At 39.6% G+C, this 23,071-nt stretch overlaps 1 pseudogene; it reads right to left on the bottom strand.

Moving 5' to 3' along the window:
- LOC149168536 (uncharacterized) overlaps positions 1 to 15,990 on the bottom strand; it is a 100,730-nt pseudogene extending 84,740 nt beyond the window's left edge.
- Positions 15,991 to 23,071: the final 7,081 nt, after the last annotated feature.

Genomic DNA, 23,071 nt, shown 5'->3' with positions numbered 1-23,071 from the left:
CGTATAGGAGTAGTCGCTTACAAACTGGCCCTATCGAATACTTTAAAATCCCACCCAATCTTCCATGTATCCTAGCTCAAGAAAGTTGTGGGGAACAATTGCAGGGTTCAAACAAGTTCGCCAAAATTGGATGATGAAGTTTCACTTTAGCTCCGACCCGAACAAGCCCTCAATACTCGCGAAAGATGTCTCCATGGATGCATGATTAAGGAAGTCCTCATCAAGTGGAAATTCACCTCTCCAAAAGGTGTGACATGGTAACCATCCACTATTCTTCAACAATTTTTTCAACTTTATCCTTGAGGACAAGCATGATTTTGATGGGGGGGGGAATGTTAAGGTCCAACCATATCCCCTTTATTTATGAAATAATTGTAAGTGGTTGACCCGCATTATATAAAAAGGACCAAAATTAGTTATAAATGGGCCATAGTTAATAAATAAAGTGGTTAACTCGTGCTATGCAAGGGACCACTACTATTTAGGGTTTTGAATGTCATAAGGCTATAAATAGTCTTAGATAGCAAGGGAAGAATCATCAAGTTTTATTGTAATTGAGCTATACTCTTTTGTAGGTTTCCCCCTCAAAGAGACAAGTGAAAATTGTATTATGCTTTTGAATAATAAAATATCTTTGCAATTTGTCTCAATTCATATGATATTTCTATGTTTCTGGCAAGATTGTTTCGTATTTCTGGTATTATGTTATTCTCACAAGTCAAGAGCATAAAAATACTTGTCAAAGTATCCAAGTGACAACTTCCCAATGACAACTAAAATCCAAAATTTCAATTCCCAGCTATAAATGTTTGGCCCCTAACAACAAAATTTTGGCGTTGCAGTAGATTCAAAATTTCAGCCCCAACTGTTATAGACATATTTGGGCACTACAACCCCAATCACATATGTACATAAACCAAGGGCTTCTAAACCCCTAAAAGTGTTGTTTCATACCCTAAAGGAACAAGGTCAGCTAATTACATCATCTCCCAGAAGTTCTCCATGAAAAACTACTCAGAACTGGTCAAAACTAGATCATAAAGACTGCTCCATGCATAGGGTACGATGCATCTCACCTATTACACACGAGGGGTGCGATGCATACTAGAAATCCATTCTGTAAGGTGCGATGAGCGAGAGGAGACAAATGGAAGAAGCAGTTTGCTAGGTGCAAACCCAGAGAATCTTCTAGAAACTTCTCATATGACACTTGCCTCTCTGAATTCACCCAAGGATGAGTAAGAGATCTGAAATCTCCAAGAGGAACCAAGAACTATTAGTGAAATGACACTAATAAAAATCCTAGAAGCTAACTCACTCTCTTGTAAACATCTATATATGGATCCCTCATCCAAGAGATCCAAAGGCTGGAATTTTGTAATTTGCAAGTGTTGTTGGTTTCTCTTTAAAGACATTGTTGGGTGATCTAGCTTTGTATGAGGTGAAGAGGGCTTTCATGCTGGGAGGATGATGTTGGATCAGACAGCTTGGTTGTAATCCTCTCTTCTACTTCTTCTAAGAATAAAGCTATTTGAGTTTTCGTCCATATGCTTGTATATCTCTGAATCTTTTATTTGTATATGCATTTATATGGTTAATGTACATATGATCCTACATTGTTTATGGTTATAGATCTCTATGCTTTGATGGTATTTTGCTACCTTGACTCTACATGTTTTCTTTGAAGCGGGACATGCAAGGAAGGAGTGGCAAAAGCTCTATCAAGGGAGAGAGGAAACAATTAAGGAGACTAGTGAAATACTGAGGTTGGTACTCTCTACTTCTCTCTCATCTATCTCTCATAAAGGAAAACACAAGTAACTTTAGTTTGAATGTTTCTAAGATAGCTACCCGTCTTAGTGGGACTAGCAGCTCTGAATAGACACTAGTTTTCCCGATAACAAAATGGCGACTCCACTGGGGAGTGAATAATTTGTTTGTTTTGTTACTGTTGTTTGCTTTATAAACCACAGACAGAGCCTGAAGCTAAGCCAGCTAGCCTTCGAATTCCTTTTGCTATGCAACTACAAAGTAGATCAACGCTGCTTGAGTCAATCTTCGGGTTGGTTTATGAACTGAACGTCTAGCTTGCAAACATCCTAAGTGCCCTGGTGGTAGCTCAAATAACCTCATTAGATCAGCCCCTATACTTTGTGTTTAATGACAATCATTAGCTCAGCCTAAATCCCTGAACTTAGCTGCAAACTGTGAGTGAAAACCAAGCTCAGTCTCATCCCTGATCCATCGCACTATCTCTTCTTGGAAACCTGGATGCATCCCACTTCCCGTGTGTTGCAGGTGAGATGCATCCCTGTTTCCCTGTGTTACAGGTGCGATGATTGAATGAGACTGTTTCGGCCTCCAAATTTTGGTTTTTTCTTCATTGTCTTCAGCTTTATTAGGTAGTTTTGTTGTCTATGATAGTATATCTCTGTTGAAACCATCTTCCTTTGCATTATTCAGCCTCCATTAGAAGGAATTGTGAATTTTTTTATGTATTTTTCATCATTTACAGTTCTCCTTTGCAAATAGTAGCTTAATCGAACTGTCGTTTTTTGATTTGAAAGTGTCGCAAGTGTCAATTTCAGTCAAGAAAAAGAGTGTCACAAAGCATTCCTCTTTTAGATAGTCGATTACACTTCTGCCATTGTATTTGATTTGAATTAATAGTGTTTCAAGTGTCGAAAGCAGTTTAAATTCAAACACGCAAATTGTCGTCTTGACCTTACTTTCGTTTTTGAAAAGAAAATTGTTAGTACTGTCGCTTTGAAAGAAGATATTTCAGATCTATACTTAGTTTTCTTTTTGCCATTCTCACATTAAGGAAACTGAAAAACAATACATGCATGTGCACTTGCATTAAGACTGCATGCTGAAGTTGATTTAGGAAAAGTGCATCTAGTGTGTGCTCTCTACTCTATGTTGAAAGAATTTCATCTCTCTTTCCTTAGTAGCTAGGATTTTCATTGCAAAACGAAAGTAAACGACTGATATCATCTTAGATTGCATATTTAGGAATTGTATATCTACATCACACAGTGAACCTTAAAGGAAAACTTCTTAAGAAAGATCAACTGTAAAATAAACCTCAATGAACATAAAAATGCTTTGGAACCTAACGCACAACATTTAGAAGTCTATGCTAGAGACGTATTCCGGCGTCGTAAATCCTAGTAACTATCACTTTCGTTGTAGGTTGGGTGATTCCTCCTCTTTGAGACGATAAGTACCAGTACAGACTTGTGCTCCCACGTACCGTCGAGTATATATTGGGAGACCACAATAGGCTACATCCTTTATCCTTAGGAAGCCGTGTCTGCCGCCCTATCGATCGCAATGCACTGAACACAACATTCAGGAAGATTGACTGCCATACCGTAAAAAGTATTCTGTAGTTTTGCGATTGGTTTGGTAATCCCTCTGTCTAGATTTCTAGAGTAGTCACTTTCGTTCCTTTTCAGACTCCTTAAAAGAAAAGGTCCATCTAAGCACTTGTCACTTCAGGCTCATTAAAAATCGAAGGCGACTAGAGTCATCTTTAGCTTTTTCTCAACTCTTAAAAATTGAAAAATCAAGTTGTGTCAAAGCGTCATAAAATTTATTTTAATCGGAATAACGTCATTGTTCCCTCGTTGGTCTTAGGTTGAGAAAATGGAGTCTACCAATCAAGGATTTCCCCTTGGGGGGAATCCTAGTCGCTTCTCCTCTTGGGGGGATGTTGGTGCTCCACAGATGGCTACATTGTCACTAGTGTGGCTTTTCTCGACCTTTGTCTTTAAAAACATCACAATTCCTCAGCAATCCAATCAGCAACCAGATGAAGTTTCTCCCCCACCTTCTACTTCGTTTGTTTCCCCATGCAGCTGAAGCAGGTGGATAAGGTACTGGAAGAATACAGGGACATATTCGCCTCACCATAAATATACAGGGAATATTTAGTAGGGAATTGGAGGAAGGAAGATTCTACTTCAGGTGAAGTAGTGGAGGCTACCATCTACATGAAACTTGTGGGTTCACTTATGTATTTGGTGAACATGCGACCATACATGTGTTATGCAGTGAACCAACTTAGTCAAGCTATGGTTAAGCCAACCAAATTGTATTGGAAGGTAGCAAAGCATGTGTTGAAATACCTCATAGGCACCACACAGTTTGGTCTTTGGTACAAGTGGACAGAGGGGGTGAAGATGCAAGGCTTCACAAATGCAGATTGGGCGGGTAGTCCATCTCACATAAAGAGCACGTCAAGAGAAATTTTCAGTGTTGGGTCAACATCGATTTCTTGGTACAATAGGAAGCAGTGATTTGTTGCACTCATCTCAACAGAGGTATAGTACATGGATGCTAGCCAAGCAGCACGTGAGACTATCTGGATGAGAAATATCCTTGTTGGGTTATTTGGTCAGATGATGGATCCTATAGTGATTTACTGTGACAACTAGAGTTGTATCAAACTCTCTGAGAATCCATTTTTTCATGATCAGTCCAAGCGTATCGACATTCAGTATCACCATCTACGAGATAGTGTGCAAAGGAGAACCATGTTGTTGGAGTACATTCCTATCGAGGAACATGATGTAGATATTTTGACAAAGGCATTATCAAGATGAAAATTTGAGTTCCATAGAGGAAATATCGGGGTAGCAGATAATCCATTTCTTATTGAGAGGGAGTGTTGAAAATGCAACAAGAAATTCCTAATTTAATTTTCCCTTGAATTAAATTAGGAGAAAATCAAAATTCCACATCACAAGACAACTTGAATGAGTTAACTAAGTTGTTATCACTTAGTTAGATTAGTTAATTCAATTTGAGGGCTTAACTTTAGTTGTGTACAATGATTCCTAAATTTTAGGAGCATAAGTTGAGTTAATTTCAGTTGTAACAATTTAATTCAATTAAATTGAGTTAAGGCCAGTTAGACTAGTTCTAACTGTTGGAGGAGCTAATAGGAGGTCTAGCAGTGGAGTGCAACTTCAGTGTTCAACCAGTTAACTGATCAATAAACCTTAATTAACTCATGCATGCAAGAAATTAGAGTTACTGAATTGAGATTGGAGTTCAAGAAAAGTGTATTATTAGTTGTATAATTATCCAAGTTGTATAGGTGGTGCACGCAGTCAGAGAGTGGGCCTACAGGGATTGCGCAATTCTAATTGGGAATTTCCCTAATTAATAGGGGGCTAATTCCTTGAGGAACAATAAAAAGAAATAGGGAATTGGGAAATCTTGTATTTGGTTAAGTATTGACCAGATCTTGTCTAGGAAGCACTGAGATAGATTATACTAGTGCAGAGGTTGCTCAGGCTTGAGAAAGCATTGTATTTCTTCTCTATTTTCTGACTAATGCAATACAGATAGGAAGGGGTTTTGAGTAGTTTCTTTCCCATTAGATAAATCTTTGAGCATATGTGATTGAATCTTGTCTCATGTTTATGTTGTGATTTCTCAATCATTTAACTGTTTCCACCCCTGAGTATAGAAGATTCAAGTCTTTTGTTTTAGAAAATTACATAAGTAGTTTGAATATACAAGGAATTTCTACACAAGACGCTCCGTGTGTGAGGAAGCCTTTACAATGAATGGATCGCCTGAGGGACTAGGGAGGCAAAGAAGGGGATACTTAAACTTGGAAGGTGTGTGACTACAAGGAAGAGGAAACTTAAGTAAATTGGTTTCCAAGGAGACATGTGCATACTCACTGGGATCAGAAACACATTGGGTTTGTCCCATATTGCAATGAGATGAGTTTGTTCCATGTGGAAGCTGACAATGAATGACATGAATAGACATGAATATTTATGACATGGTAAAATGTTATTGATGTAAAGAGCTATAGCTATAAGGCTATTTTTTTTCTCGGTTATAGAACACCAAGGATGATGTTCCTTTAATGTGGAAGGGTTTGTAACATCCTCCTATTCTAACCTTGTTCTTTGTAATAATTATTGTAATTTTAACACTAATTTGGACAACCATAGTTGGTTGGAACTCTAATTAAACATCTGACAATTATTATTTAAAAATAATTTATTACATAATTGGCGAAGGGATATCCTTATGGGTCCTTGGTTTGAGGGAAGATTTCTTTCTTGTCTATTAGAAATACATGACCCATACCTAGCTGAATTAATGCCACAATTACTTGTAGCCAAGACAAGCCATTTTATAAGAGGTTTAATATGATGTGATTGGGGTTGAACTGAGTTGGCAGAGCCATTGACAACCATTCTGAGATTGGAATTGGGTGGTGGAAGCAAAGGATGGTGATCAATTCCTTTTCCCCTCTTACAGATTGAAGAGACATTGAAGAAGGATGAATCTTTAGGAAAGTTTACTATACATATATATATATATATATATATATATATATATATATATGAATATATATATATAGAGAGAGAGAGAGAGAGAGAGAGAGAGAGAGAGAGAGAGAGATATAGATATATATGAACCTTAGTAATGAATTCAGGGTTCTCTCCTTGGGGAATTTCGTGTTGGAATTTGGTTCTCAAATTAGTGGAGGCAGTTCAATTTTTGGACGGGATGGCATAAATATTGACAACACACAAAGTTTGGTTTCTAGTGGAACTCAACTGTGCCTCTTATTCTAATATTTGAGGTTGTGATACCTTGAACCAATACCTAGTGACTTTGGGTGCTAACCACCTTGACTATGTTTGAGACCATTAAAATTCCTTGGGTGAATTTGTATTTCCAGGGTATAATTCAGTGATTGGATTAGACACACCACTAGGTGCTTACCAGTTAGATGTTCAACCACCCTCACAGTGAGTTCAATCCTCAAAAATTGAACAACACACCTATTACTTAAATTTGGGTGAAGCCCCATGTTTTGAATCTTATGAAAGTTTGACCAATCCATTGGTGTGAATTTACCATTATACATGCATCCCCTCAAACTATGGATTTGACTTGAGAGTGGCCAGCTACAAGAAATTTTATATTTTATGTAGCCTATGGTTGGGTGGAGAGTGGAAGTCCCTTCTCCAATTGCCAACTGATTTAACTCATTTTGATAAGTAGAATGGTTTATGCACATTTGATTTATGGATGATGAGTTATGCCAAACGTATTAACAAACTTATATATGCTTCTGTAAGATTCATAAATGAATGCTTAAATATCTTTGTATCCATGGTTCACAACAACCAAAGATGTCCATGGCTATATGAATACTAAGTGATTTATGGATGATGAGTTATGCTAAATGTGATAACAAGCTAATATTTTCATGGCTATATGAATATCTAGTGTTGTAAATTCTACTATAGAAGTCTAAACTTACAACTTATGTTATATGTTGAGTGATACATAAATTTCTAGACTATGACGTCTAGTATTATGTTTATGGTTGATATGTTAATAGAGTGCAATGTTCTCTTTCACTTGGATGGTATGCCTAAGGGATGGAATAGGATATGCATTCAATGGACTAATGTTATTTTACTATAGGATCTATAATTCCTCACACAATATTATCAGCCTTGAATACTTGGATTATGGATTATGAACTGTTGATAACTTACATATTTTAAACTGAATGGACACCTAGGTTGTGCTAATAATTACTTAGACCACAAATAATGTGGCAAGCTATAGGTTTAGGTACATTGATGTCACTATGGATGAAAATTGTAGTATTAAATGTTTAGACATACTACATTGTTTAATGATTCAACCATAATCCTCATTCAAACATGCAACCCTGCATCTTTCATGATTATTTAATTACTCAATTGAATGTCTCTGAACTTGTATACCACCTTGCAAAGGGTCAAGAAAGTTGGATTTCCTATAGGGCCTTTTCATAAAACTTTCAATAAGTGTGGACTTGGATTTTGAGATTATGTCCTCTCTCTTAAATTATGAAGAAGGAGAAACTCAGACCGTTGTTTGTTACCAGCTATGGCAAGGTACTGTGAGGGCCATGGTTTCGATCCTTGGATAAATTATCTTTGTAACTAGCGAAAAAGATCTCCCATCTCATCATTTACACATGGCCAACTTGATGATGTGGCCTTTTCTTTGTTAGGACAAATTTTATCCAATAATAAGAGGTTGGGCCTAATGGGACCCACAAGCCTGTCTTGACATGGTAGTGCCACGAGGGCCTGGTAAGGACCATGCGCAAGACATGTAGGAACTTATCAATGTTTAATCCATGGGCGTCATTGTAAATGAGTGTATTTTAGTGGTGTGATCATGAGTGGCATAGATCAATGATGCACGATTACACGAGGGATCCCTTGTTCCACCATGGGTTGACAAGGGGGGGTGGTCCAACATGGGGACTCTCATCGTGGGTCCCCTATTTAATCATGTGCCACTTTCATATAGTTCAACTGAGGTGTGGGGAAGATCAATGGTCCTTGTTTATCTCAGTCTCCTTTGGGTCGAACGGGAGTTAACAGGGAGGTGGATGAATCTAGATACCTCCCAACATTAAAAACCACCCAGATATTGATCTGGTTGCTGGTATCGGCGTGGAATCCCACCCAAGGTGATTTGGCATGGCTGGAACCACCAACAAATGCATGCTTGGCTTACATGGACTATACATGGATGCCACATGGAATTATGTAATTGGATTAAATTCAATTGGGCATAAATTTCAATCAGAGATTCAGATCAATATGAAATTTATATTGTCGGTAACTATCAACAAGCTAAACGCGATGACGGTCTTAGTTTTGATATTTGAATAAGTTGGAAAAAGAGGATTTGTGACCACATCTTCATAATAGATCATGGAGATAAGGTCAATTCAATAAGTAACACCTCCCACAACCTGCAATAATACAAGGGGGTGGGGTGGGGTGTTACAACTACTTTATTATTGCAAGAAGATAAGACATTGCTTTTTTATGACATCCATAGCCTACCATTGTCCATTAGTAACTAGGGTCAACAAATTGAATGTTGGAAAAAGGTCCATAGGGGAATGCCATCAAGTGCATGGTGGATAGGTGATAAAAAAGTATTAGGAGATAGAGTGGAGCATACAATTAGAATTTAACCCCCATTGTTGTTTAGAAGATAACTTTTGTGCTATCTTGTGAAGACGGGAACAAAAAACAATAAAAAACAAATTGTTGGTCACTAAAATCACTAAGAAGAAATGAAATTAAAGAAATTTTCTATGAGATCATTAATTTTAATTGTTGAAGTAAATCCCTGAAGAAATTTGTGATGACATTGTTGACCATGGTGTACCAATTACCAAAGTAATCAAGTGTTCATATTCAATGCATGTGATTTTTTTTACTAGAGACTTTGTTTTTATTTGACATGTAAAAAAATGTAGTTCAAATTGTTTAACAATTTAAAGTGAGGACAAATCAAAGGGTTAAAGGGTGAGAAAGTGTATGTTTTGTAAAAAGGTCTTGTATCTTATTTGTAAAATGAAGTGAGAAGTGATTTACATTTTCTAATTAAAAAGGGGTTACATTACCTTCCACCTTTCATCGAAAAAGATAATAACTCATAATTGAGCAAGTATTATTCTCATCTATGTACTTAAACTTTAATAAAAGATATATTTTTGTGTGATAGTTTAGTCCCACTTTTAGGACACGATGTTCATTTTTCGAGTGGATTGGAACAAATTGTGTTGATCTTGAATTCTCTCATTTTCTCTTTTTCATTTTCAAATGGCAAACAATAAAATTGGGTTGTCTAAATTCACTCACATAAATTATTTTATTGGGGAAAAAGAATGAAACCTATATTCATCACTAAAGAATTATGGGAGGTGATAACTAAAGGGTATGATTACCTTTCTAGTGAAGAATGTAAAGCATTGGATGCCAATGGAAATAAATTTTTGAGGAATCTTATAAAAAAATATGATGAATCACTTTTAGTCATGGGAAGTGAAATTTTAAACCAATACTTCTAATATTTCGTGATGTTGAATCATTTAAAGAAGCATGGTATATATTAAAGAGTACAAACGAAGGAGCAAGAACAACCAAATTTCAAACATTAAGAACCAATTTTCAATATGATAATATGCATGGTAATGATCAATGGATGATTATATCATAAAAAATGGAGGATACTATTGATTGAATGAGATCATTAGGAGAAGAAATTCCAAAAAGAGTATTACTCAAGATTTATTATTATTTTTGTTTTTTTGTTGGATTGACTTGCGAGGGATTTGAACCTTGGATCTCATGGTTTACATAATACTTCATAACATGATGATCGCCAATTTAGCTACCCCTCGTGGGGATAATTTAGTTTTTTCCACTAGATGCAGAGGAAGAGAAAGAAGTAGGGGATAATATCATAATCAAAGTTATTAGAATCAGAATTGACATCAACATAGTTCAAATAATTCTAGTATTAGGGAAATTCATCCATCTCAAGAGGTGGAGGAAGAAGTCCAAGTAAAATTTCAAAGGAAGAGCTAGAGGATGATCTTATGGAAGAGGAACAAGAATATATGGGTCTATATAAATATACGGAGGATAATGTTATTATTGTAGTTGATTTGGCTATTTTGAGAAAGATTGCAAAGATAAAATGCATGATATTGAAAATAAAGGTGCCAATATCATTGTCAAAGAAACCATAAATGAGAAACTATTTATATCAAGTTCAATGGGCACACAGTGAAGAAAGCAAGGCTTCATACATTGATTTAGGATATTCAACACATATGACATCTCAAGAGAAATTATTTTTAATAATAGATATCAATTATTTTAGTAAATTGATACTTGGAAATCATAGTGCATCATATGTTAAAGGGAGAGGCATAATGACAATCCCAACATTGAAATGGAAAAATAAAGTTTATTTTCAATATATTTTTAATAAGAACATTGAAATAGAAACTTATTTTTGTAGGACAAATGATGGAGGAGAACCGAAAGTTGGTGTTTGATAATAAAGAGTGCTTAATCATGGAGAATATCAACAAAAATACAATTGTGGCAAGAGGAGAAATGGTTGCAAATAATATTTTCAAACTCTCGTTTGCCTCAAGTGAGTAACATCATTTGAAATCTAGAAACAATTGGTAACAAGCTTTGGCATTTGAGAATGGGACATTTGGATCTAAGAATCTAGTGTTGACTTGGATTAAACCATTATAATATTTGTCATCCATATTGATGCGTTCAGAGTGGAAAAAGTGGAGGAATGAACTCACAAGGAATATTTTTGCTCATGGGTCCCAGTTTGGTGAACTAGGGTATGAAATCGTCCTGAAGAAGTCTGAGCCATCAAATGTTGAACTTTGTCGCTTAAGCACCACATCCCCTAGTTCTATTCTAAACGTAGAAACCTTTCCAATGAATGAAGAATTACGTCAATTAGAATTTGTATGCAAAAAATATTCCACTGGGAAGTTGACCTTCTTGTTTTGATCAACATGAGTTGAGAGGATTCCATGTCAACCCCCATTATTAATGGAAAATGGGCTAGCGATGTGATCATGATAAAGAAGACTCTAGAATAGGTAATATTGTAACTCTAATTAAGAGTCGAAGTAGTCAAACTTAATAACTAATAGACTATCGAGTTGTGTTATAACCAGGCCACTAGGAGGAAAAGGGGTTACATTCTATTCAAGTGCATTTTTTTCCATAGATAAATAGAGTAGTTGAGAGTGGATAGAGAGAAAGAAAACTAAGAGGGTTTTTGTTGGCTTAAGGGGACCTGAACTAGGTTCATAGTTGTTCGCACCAACCAACAAAACCCTCAACTGTTAGCCCTTTCAGCAACAACCTGCGTAGCACAAGCTACAGTATCACATGAAGCATTATTGGGGGATGATAGAACCAGGTTTCTGCATCTAGGGATATGTGATAAATGGTTCTTAGGCTCTGATAGCTTAGATCGGCCTTCGCGCATATCTGTAGTCTTCTCGGGCTTCTTTACTTATCTAGGTTAAAACAACCTCTAGACCTTCACGAAGGTCCACGATCAGTCTTTGTGGAGCTTAAACAGATAATCTACCTACTTTTGCGCAACACTAAACTACCCTAGATCCGAGTTCACGCAGATTACTTAATTCCTTAGAAAACGTAACAAAAATAGCTTTTAACTTCATGAGAGTAGATAATCATTCACATCATGCATTATTAAGACATATTCAGTGACTTCATGCAACATTCATTCATTATTTCATAAAAATGTATCATTTTTTTTTTTGTAAGCTTAGGTGGGACCTTCTCATTTTTGAGTTTTTACATGTCCGTTATTCACCCCATTTCAAGGGAGGGTAGCACAAGAATCGAACCCAAGATCTCCGGTTCGGTGAGACTTCATTTCCACGGCCATTGCCACTTGAGCTACCCCATGCGGACCATAAAAATGTATCATTAATCGAAAAAAAATATAACATAAATAGATTCAACAAAAATACATAGTGATTCTTCAAAAGTTGTTTTATTGATCTTCGATGTTCAGATTACAGACTCTTCTACCCTGCGCACTCAGTTGCAGGGGTCTGCGCACACATCTGCGAACTCTACCAAGGCCTCCTACACACTCAGTTGCAGGAGCCTTCCTTTCTTCACCTAAGCATAGGAAGCAGAGCCTTCCTTCCTTAGTACTTGCCCAAGACAACAAAAATCTTTCAACGTACCTGATTCTCTATCAAAATCTATCTCTAAGACTTACTATGACTCAACTATTTATATCTTTCCTTCATACACTATCATCGTCCGCGGACCATGGGAGCATCTTAAAACCGAACAAAAACAAGGGGGCTAATATCCTTTTGACTCCTATCTATCTACGCGCTCCACATCCACATATTGCAGAGATTTTACATTCTTTTTACAAAATTGGGTTAAATTAATCCCAAAACTAACCCTAGGGACCCTATCCCAACAGGACCCCAACACAAAGATCATGACTCACCCTCGAGTCACTCAGTTGGTGCTGTGATCTTACTGCGAAGACCACCCAGCTCAACCTGCATCACTGCAACTTCTGTAGCGCTATGTTTCGCTGCCTGTTGTACCTCTTCGACCAATTTATTAGTTTTTGGCATCTCCACTGCTAGGCGCATGGTCTTTTGTGTCTGTTGTAGCCCTTTGAGCTTCTCCTGAAGTGACAAAGTAAGCTGACAAGCTTCCTCTAGCCACGGCTGCAATATAGCCTTCAACAAGGCCTCTTTCCTCTGCAAGTCTTCCAACTGTGTGAGAATTTGCTTTCCCTCCTATAGCTTCATGAGTTGTTGTGCTAACGCTGTCATTTGGACCTCATCATACTATTTTTGCATTTCGCGAACATCTTTGTTTAACTTCTGTATGTTCAGGTCCTCCTGCAGATTCTTCCATAACTTTGTTGTATCAAATATTGAGGAGCAGTCATTGACTGCGAAGTCTAATGTATTCATGCCCTCCTTTGTTGCTGCTTCGTGCTTCTCCCGAACCTCTGGTGGAGTCGTTGGCTGCAACTTCAACTGCAGCTCTACGATTTTCATCTGGAAATTGAAAGTTACCCTACCAACTTCCTCCTTTGAATCACGTACTGCAGCATCCAATTCCTCACTTTGGTTGAGGCCTCTACATCCTCTGGTATGTTCATTTCAGGTACTAACTTGCAGGCCTGCTTGATCATTGTTACTAGGTTCTGACGTTGTGTCTACAACTCCTCATTTTCCTTCACTGCCTGATTTTTCTCGGCAAACAATTATTCATTATTGACCTTAAACTCACTGATGACGGTGAGTGCGCGTTGTTACCTGATCCTCAATTCTTCTAAAACCCCCTGATGCAGTGCATGGAGGGTCTAGAGCGGCAGCACAACCAAATTCAGCGCCATGTCCTTCACTGTATTAATCAAAATGGGATCCTCTTCTAATTATGCGTGAATGGACCCCTCTGGCAATGGAATCATTCTGAAGTCCAAAGTCTGTTTGAGCTCCGCCACTATGCTACTTCCCTATCTTAGGCTCGCTCGTGCTCCACTCGCTTGCCCGATGCTCACCTGGATCCTGTTCTCCTGGATATGCAGCTTGCGTAGATCCTTTTGGACGCTCCCCAATGTCTGCATGTATTTATACTCGAGTTTTTGCAGCACCTCCATTGTCGTGTCTCATATCTTATCTCAAATCTCATCAAGATCGCCTTCTGTCAGTACCATGGGATCGATATGTGTCTGGTTATCAGACTTATTCTTTTTCCATTGTCCACCCGTCTGCTCCTACCCACGTCTCTTCTGAATGAAAGGAGTGCTCTACTGCTCACCATCGCTTCCTCCTTTCTCTTGCAGCTCTTGCTCGTCAGTGTGATGTGAAGCAAAATTTCCACCTTCCTCTATATCCTATTGTTCCTTCTTTGCCTGCTCTTTAGCAACATGCTCCTTCTCCATCTGGTCCTTCTCTGCCACTGCCTTAGTAGCTTCCTTCTTCTTCTGTTCGGCCAAGGCACGTACGACCTTTTGAGTGACATCCTTCCGCTTCTACGTAGCAGAGCTCTCTGTGCCTTTGTATATTCCAACATCTAGTGTCATAGGTTCACGCCATTTTGTTGGCTAATACCCTATAACTTCTTGCACATCCATCTTGGACACCAAATAAGGTAACAGGTGCCATGTTTGCTCTAGGTCCTTCCGCGTGCGGATTGACACATTTTGAAAGTCAATCTTGAACTTCGTGTAGGCTGTCAATTGTTCGAACAAGGTTGGGGACAACCTTGGCCTCTGATTAGGCACCATCCAAAGATCCATCTCCATGAGGACCCATAAAATCTTCGTCTCCTTGATTCGTGCCGGATTCTTTGTAAACCACAACGAGGCAAACCACGGTGCCTCGGGTAAATATTTTTTATGTAGAGGAAATTGGTTGTCCTCCCAAAATCTCCAAGCAACTAACACGATAGACAATAAAATCCAAGCATAATGGAATGGCTTGCTTTCCTCTTAGGCTTCGCGGCAGTTCGCGAGGAACTCCTGGCATAGATATTTGACCCAATTGTATTGCACGCCCTTCGCGCACTCTGCAGCAAGTGATACCACTGACGCCGAAACTTCGTCCGCGCGACACTTCCTCATGATCTTTCCTGTGAGGATCTAGGCATCGAAATGTACTGCCTAGTCTTGAATTACGCGACTTTTTCACAAGACCATACTCTTTCTTCATTTTGTCAACTAATTATTTCTCCCTAGTTTTCCATCCAAACTCCTTGGCAGGGTCTGTGCCTTTGTCAGGCAACTTCACTATCCTATGGATCAACATGTCTATTATTTGAATGGGTTGCCCAAGCCATAGAATCCCATCGTGCACCAGCATGAGGAGCTGGCGCACATAGACTGTATTGATAGCTGAGTGATGATAGTGCGACACTAAGAGCATGTTCAGCAGCCCCGCCTGCTTAATGTCGCGGACCCACTTCATGGGCTCCAACTGCGTAACCCCCATTTCATCATAGTATATCTTGGTCATATACTTATGGGTCGCTAAGTGCAGGAACTTTTCATGGTCCGTGAGGTCCCAGTCCTCCATTTTTAGTACCAGAATTCACACTAACCTGGGACCTTCAAATTCGACCTGCTCAAGCAGTAGGGGAGTCGATACCACAAATTTTCTAGAATCCGGGTCCTTGGTCACTTGGGTTCTTCCCTTTCGCAGAGGGATATACTCAGGAAGCCTTGTGATAGGCTCAATTTCTTTGGCATCGACTTCTTCGACACCTTGGTACTCCTCTTCTTCTAAATCCACCACTTTTTCTGGTTGTTTGTCTTTTTCTCCTTCTGTTGCACCTCTAGATTCCTCCCCAATGACATTCTCACCAGCATTGGCTTCTTCTCCTTTTCCTTCGCGATGGTGTACTTCTCCCTTGCAGCCAGTTGTTTCTCCTTTGCGGCAGTTTTCTTCAGCCTAGGTGACCTCGGTGTCATAGGCACAACGAGCGTAGCTTCCATACTGGTTACTTTGGGGCCTGGTGCATCAGACACAACAACTTTTGAACTTATGGCTTCAACGGGGTTTGTAAAGATCATTTTCTCAGTGAATCACTCTCAAGCTCTTGCAGTGTAGTTTTGAAACGAGGGGTGTGTTACAAACTCTTCCCAGAATGCATGATCCATACGCTTCAGACAACAAAATGCGCAAGCAACTCTTAGAATGCAAAGTGTTCTTCATTGGCCCAACATGCATAATTTATAAGGGTTTTGAATTCAAATCCGACCATTACCCCCAAATTATGATAATAAAATCCCCTTTGGCAATAGATCTCCAAAGATTTTCTCAATAAATAACACCTACCCACTCCTCTTAACTAAATTTTAGCCATCAAATCATGAATAGTAACCTCAAAGGTTACCTCTGGACCGACTTGCGCAGAACCATCCTGCATGGTGCAGTTCATGCAACGCAGCTTCACCTGTCGCACCCCCATCATTCGTCGTGCAACCTTCCTACCAAGTGTTTCCCTGAGTCGGGTAGCGTATTTTATAGTCCTGCAATCCCTTGCAGCTGCCTGGATTACTAAGATTGTCCTACTGCCATATTGTCATTGCGCAGGGGCAGGATCCCCTATGTATAGCTTCAATTTACTTTTGTTCACTTTTCCAGGGAAGGGTTCCCATTTTAGCTTCTCGAGCTGAACTACTTCACCATCCGTGATCTCCTTAATGACATATGGCCCCAACCAGTGCACTTGAAATTTTCTAGGGAACTTCATGAACTTGCTATAATATAATAGCGCTAGATCATCCTTGAACGTGTGCAGCTTAATATGTCGATCATGCCATTCTTTTTCACGTTTCTTTTGCATTTGCTGATGAAATCCTGCAAGGAAGTGGTCTTCTTCCAACTCCATGAGTTGTGCAAGTTGTTCTTCCAAGGTCTTGCGGTCCACCGTCTCAGTTAAGGCTACAATCCTTAAACTGGGCACAATATACTCCATCAGCATGACTACTTCAATTCAATAGACCAACCTAAACGATGCTTTTCCTGTTAACTTCTTGCAAGTCGTCCTATAAGCCCATAACATAGCAGGTACGCGCATGTCCCAGTCATTCCTCTGCACATTTCATACCTTGTTTAATGCATGCTCCAAAATCTTATTAAAATATTCCAATGTTCCATTCGCTTGTGGGTGATAGGGCATACTCTTCTGATGATATACCTAAAATTCTTCCAGCATCACGTTGATCATTTCATTCAAGAAATGTGCACCCAAACCTTGTTAAGACATATTCAAAGAGAAACTTGGAAGCAATGGCAGCTGCACAATCCCTCATTGGTTGCGCTTATGCCCATCTGGTTAAGTACTATGTCACAGTGATAATATACCACACACCTGTCTTCTTTCCTGGTGGTTGTATCGGACCTATAAAATCAATGGACCATTTCTCAAAGACGTGTAATGAAACTTGGGGATTTAAAGGCAATTCATCCCTTCGCGAAGGTTGCCTCGTCCTTTGGCAAGCATCGCACACCTTGCAATATGCCTTAGAATCCTTGTGTAATGTTGGCCACCATAACCCAGCACGTAAAATATTTTGTGCGGTCACTTTCCTTGCATAGTGGCCTCCTGCCACTCCTCCATGAGCTTCAGCTAAGATACTAGTGCGTTCAAACTCCGGAACATACCTACGCAATATCTCATCTAACCCCATATTATACAAATGACCTACAATTACTGAAAAATCTATTACGCGAACTACTAACTCTTTCTTTTGTTGAGTGGAATATCCTTCTAGAGCTGTTCCCATCATCAAAAACTGAATAATGTCAGCAAAATGGTTGTCTACGATACGTACCACAAAGAGTTGTGCACCTGGTAGTCCTTCCTCCAAGCTATTAGGTTCTTCGCCTGTTTCAATCCTTGATAGATGGTCTGGGCCTGCATTCAATCTTCCAGGCTTCACAATTACCTTGAAGTCATACTCCTGGAACAATAGCAACCATCGGCAGATCTTCCCCCCCCAACACAGGCTTATTGACCAGGTACTTCAGCGCAAATTGATCTATATACATCTTGAAGTGTTAACCCAACAAATAATGCTTGAATTTCTGCAGCGCGTAGACCATCGCCAACCCCTCATGCTCTGTAGTTGAGTAATTCTTCTCAGCTTTGGATAACTTTCTGCTCGCGAAAGCTATCAGATGGTCAATATCGCTTTTTCCTGCTTGTGTTAATATTTCTCCTAGCGCAATGGAGAAAGCATCCACATGCACATGAAACTCCTTTTTCCAGTCTGGAAACACCACAATAGGTGTTGTCACCATCTTCTCCTTCAATTTATCCAAGTTGTGCTGACAGTCTTCATCCCAGCAAAAAATCGCATCCTTTTTTAGCAATTTTTCCATTGGTGCGGTTATCTGGGCATACGCCTTGATGAAATTTATGTAGTACCCAGTGTGTCCCAATGTCACACGCAATTGTTTCACATTCATAGGAGGTTCCAAATTCACAATAACGGAGATCTTCGCAGGACCCACCATCAATCCCTGCTTACAGACAACATGGCAAAGAAAAATCCCAAAAGGCACACAGAATATACACTTCTTCAAGTTCAGCACGATCTGAAATATTTGACATGTATCCTGCATGAGGCGCAAACTCACAACATGGCGCTTTACCAACCCAAACATAGTCTGATCATTGAAATATACTTCCAAGAACTTATGAATCAATTATTTGAATGTCGTGATCACTACCCGGGAAAATATTGCAGACGTGTTCTTCAATCTAAATGGCATAATTGTAGATTGGAAGCACCCACATTCAGTTGTGAAGGTTGTTTTTCTTTGATCCTCTAGTGCGATATTTATTTGATGATAACCCGAAAATCCATCAGCAAATGAATACACTTCCTATCCACCAACATTCTCTAATATTTCATCAGTAAACGTTGTTGGAAATGGGTCATGCACACATGCATCATTCAACTTCTGCAAATCTACACATATGCGGATTTCGCCCTTATGTTTCTTTTCTTGGACCATCATTGGGCTTACCCAATCAGATTCTTCTACAGGTTCAATAATTTCAGCTTCCAACATCTTATCTGGTTCTAGGCCTTTTCCTTATATTTTGGATTCAATCGATAAGGGCGCTACTTAATAGGTTTCACATCCAGTTTCAATGTAATCTTCATAACGCCTAAATCTACAACAATCCCTTTCAGATCTCGAAACTTTGTTGGAAACAAATCCTAGTATTTGCGCAGCAGCTCAGCTACCTTATCAATCGTATCTTTGTCCAGTAATCTCCAATCTTCGGGAACTTGGGTTCTTCTTTAGACCCAATGTTTACCTATCGATTTTTCAGAGGCTCTGATATATCTGGGATCGCTACCTTTGGTCCTTCGACATCACATTGTCCTTCAGTCTCAGGGATGGTGATATTTTTTAGGTCATCCTCTTTTTCAACTGTCACATTATAGCATTCCAATCCATGGCTTATGTGTGCGATCCAATTCGGTTGAGTCCATTCCACTATTCCTTCGGTGTTCTGAATATAGCTTCTTTTATTTCTTGCAATGCTTCATCAATACTCTCAAACCCATCCTCGAAGATGAACATTAATAGAAAACTCTCCCTTAAAATGTCCCATGGCGAAGCTCTGTTTCCAAATACTAGTTCATTGGGATCATATCTAATGTATGACGGAATATACGCACCCATTTTGGTTGTGGTTCTGTTCCTCGGGCCTTAGTTCATCGCACTAAATCATCACGCGGATCGTCCTTCCCACTATACTTTTTTGTCATTCTAGTATGAGCTTAGCCAAACCTTAGATTCATCATTCTACGGTATTCCCTCCATCTCACAAAGATTTTCTTTTGCGTACCCCACCAACGGGCAGGCGTAGCGTGCAGCACCAATTCCAATGCCTAGAATCAATGTTCTTCTGGTACTTCGCATTTAAATTCATCTAAAAACAATTCCACATCAGTCAACCCATCATAATGTGAAAGGTTTCTTACCTCAGTCGAAACACACCTTAGCGACTTGGTCATCATATTACAGTGGTGCATAGATACTTCATGTAGCCTATTCTTCCAATTCTCAAGCTCTTTGTCTGAATCTGAGGCGTAGGAGCTATCCCTGTCCTACGTGATTCGTACATCTGCTGTAGGATTGATCAAATCCTCATCGTGCATTGTTATCTTGTATATTTGATCGAGATGACCATCACTTTCTACATAGTCACGCACATGCTCAGTACAACACATTCCTTCTACAAGGTCTAATGGCACTACGACCCTGAGCGATTTCTTCTCAAGTGACATCTTCCATTTATTCAAGTTAATTACCCCATTCATATCAATAGCCCAGTCAATTCCTAGTAGCGTCGGGTATGGGTTACTGTCATCCACTATCTCAATGACATCGAAGTCAGCTAATGCACTCGGACCCTCGATGTCCACTGTGACACCATATAAGTGCCCCATTTGGATAATCTTCTGCTGATTTTCCATGCGCAACTGAATAGGAGACGACTCCAGCATAGATATCCCCATCCTTTCCCATGTCTACTTAGGAAACACATTCGCATTAAACCCCAGAACCAAGATTACCTGGTCCATTTCATAGTCACTTATCTGCGCGGTTAACCTCATCTTGCGCCCCGTTCGTGCCTTATGCTTACCAATATTTCTAACTATGCGTTGTTTAGTAGGAATCTCTTCCTTATTGGAAGACTTATCTATTAAGTATTGCAGTCCTTTAACGGCTTTTTGATCCTATAGAAACTTCATACAAGTCTTGAGGAAAGTATAGTATGGAAGGATCTACTTCCTACGACACATTATTCTCCAACGTTTTCTCCTGACTTCCTGAGGTGGAGGCCTAAGCGAAGTTATTCTTTGCTTCCAAGAAAGTTTTTTTATCACAATTCAGATCAAATTCGACTTCCTTCTCAACAGTCTTGCGTACCCATCCCTCTTCCTTAGGCTGCTTACCTTTATCTATGCTAGTTTTTATACCACTCCTTAATATAATGTTTATGTTATGATCCTCTTCACGAGGCTCAACTCTCATCATATGAATGTTCTACGTAGGTTGTTGGGGTTGCGCCTTCTTTTCTTGCATATTTTCCATAAGGACTGGACATTCCTCTATGACATGATCAAATTGTCGACAGTAATGACATGAGGGATGCACGGGGTTTGGACAATCCCACGGGAAGTGCCCTGCTTCACCACAGTTATAGAAAATTACCTACCCACGCCCTTGCCCTGGTCTAGCGCCTCTTCCTCGTCCTCGGCCTTGGAATCCTCTACGCGCTACTCCTGGACCTTGATCCTGAGGCTGGATTTCTTCCTGCATTCTGTAGGTAGGGGTTTTATCCATCATTAGCTCATAACTTCTACAATGGTGCTCATCATGCCCTACAGACTTACAGAAATTGCAAAATAATTGTTGAGGGGTTTGTACAAACTTCTGCAGTAGGTGGCAATTATCTGTAGCATGTTGTCCTGTGACTTGACAAATAGCGCACCACATCGCAACCCCCGCACTCGTCCCAATACTAGTCTCTGGTTTTAGGGGTATAGGCCCTCCTCCTATAATATAATTCTTAAAGACAGGGAAATGAACCTTATCATGTCCATGGCTTTTATATTTTAGACACCAAATCTCAACGCGCACCTCCTGCTGAGCTTCCCGTCTTTTCTTCAGGCTCTGCAACTCTAAGTGCAGGATCTCCAGCTACGAATGAATCTGTTGCACCCCAAGGTTCGCACCCGGAATAGGTGATGCATGCAACCTCATCACAATCTCCAAGGCTTCTACTTGCATTGCTATCTTCTGTTGTGATAGAGGTATTCGTAAATGTGGCAAAATCGATGCTATAAACTAGTCACGATGTTGGGTATCTGAGATTTTCATATTAGCTTGCCTGATCTGACACTTCAACCTCTGATAAAAGTCCCAAGGTGTCTCATTGAATCTCATTCGGATCTCCTTAAATTCAGTTACTAAATACACCTCTGAATTAGGCCTACTGAACTCCTTATTCAAAGCTAGTTGGGTATCTACCAATGACATGTTGGGGTTATCAGTGCAATACTTTATGTACCAAGTTAATGTGCAATCCTGCAAGGCGGTGACCAACTATGATTTCCTAATATTGTCATTGGTAAACTCCTATGTTGTCCACACAACTCCTGCAACAAACCAAAATTGTTCTGGATCTTCATCGCCCATTCCTTTAAAAATTGGCATCTTCATCGCGTTCACCATGTTGAATGGTGGGAGTGGAGGTGGAGGAGGTGAAGGCGTAGGTGTATGAGGTGGAGGTGGAGGCGGAGGTGGAGTGGATGGATGAGATATCCTCAGAATACCCTAAGTTATTAACTGAACAACACTTCGTGGCGTAGTCAGCACCGCCCCTTCATCATCACTTGAAGGGGGTTCAATAAGTGGACTATATTCTGGGCTAGATCCTTTGTTTCTTCTAAAGAGTCTCCCACTTCGTGTAGACCCAAACATCAAGGTAACTGCATAACCCTTTTTTCACATAACAACATTTTAATCCAACTCTTCAGTGAGTTCAAATACTTACCTTGTGGTCCTTTAAAGATCCTTCACTCCACTTTGCTATAGCTGATATTCTTGTCAATCACGAAATAAGTCACAAAGCTTCCCAATGTGCAGTCAATCTAGTGGTCCACAACCCACGCGGTATTGCTTTCTGATGCCTCCATACGTCACACCAGCTCAGGAGTCCACACTATAGGACCGTCAAGCCTCCATGTCCCTTAACTATAAGCCAACTTGGACAACCATTCGTATAGTTCTTCAGGGAATAAACAAAAGAACGTGTCGGTCTCATCTATGTACAAAAATCTCTAAACCACTGCTCCTTTGATAATCTAGGGCTCCTATTCTCTAGAGCCGTGAACGCGTGTGATTTTTAATCAATCCACTTATCAAGCTCTTTCTTCGTAGGAAATCATTTACCGCACATCTCTTAGATAGATCCCAGTCCTGGAAATGGAACCATTTGTTGGCTTAAGGAAGGTTGACCCAAGTTCAGATTTTTTCGCACCAACCAACAAAACCATCAACTGCTAGCCCTTTCGGCAACAGCCTACATAGCGCAGGCTACAATCTTACCCGAAG

The sequence above is a fragment of the Pinus tabuliformis genome, chromosome 4_2 (genome assembly GCF_031772625.1).
Source record: "Pinus tabuliformis cultivar Carrire ecotype Pingquan chromosome 4_2, CPIR1, whole genome shotgun sequence".
NCBI classification, from domain to species: Eukaryota; Viridiplantae; Streptophyta; class Pinopsida; order Pinales; family Pinaceae; genus Pinus; species Pinus tabuliformis.
The sequence above is the reverse complement of the archived record's forward strand: the minus strand, read 5'-3'. Positions and strand labels throughout refer to the sequence as shown.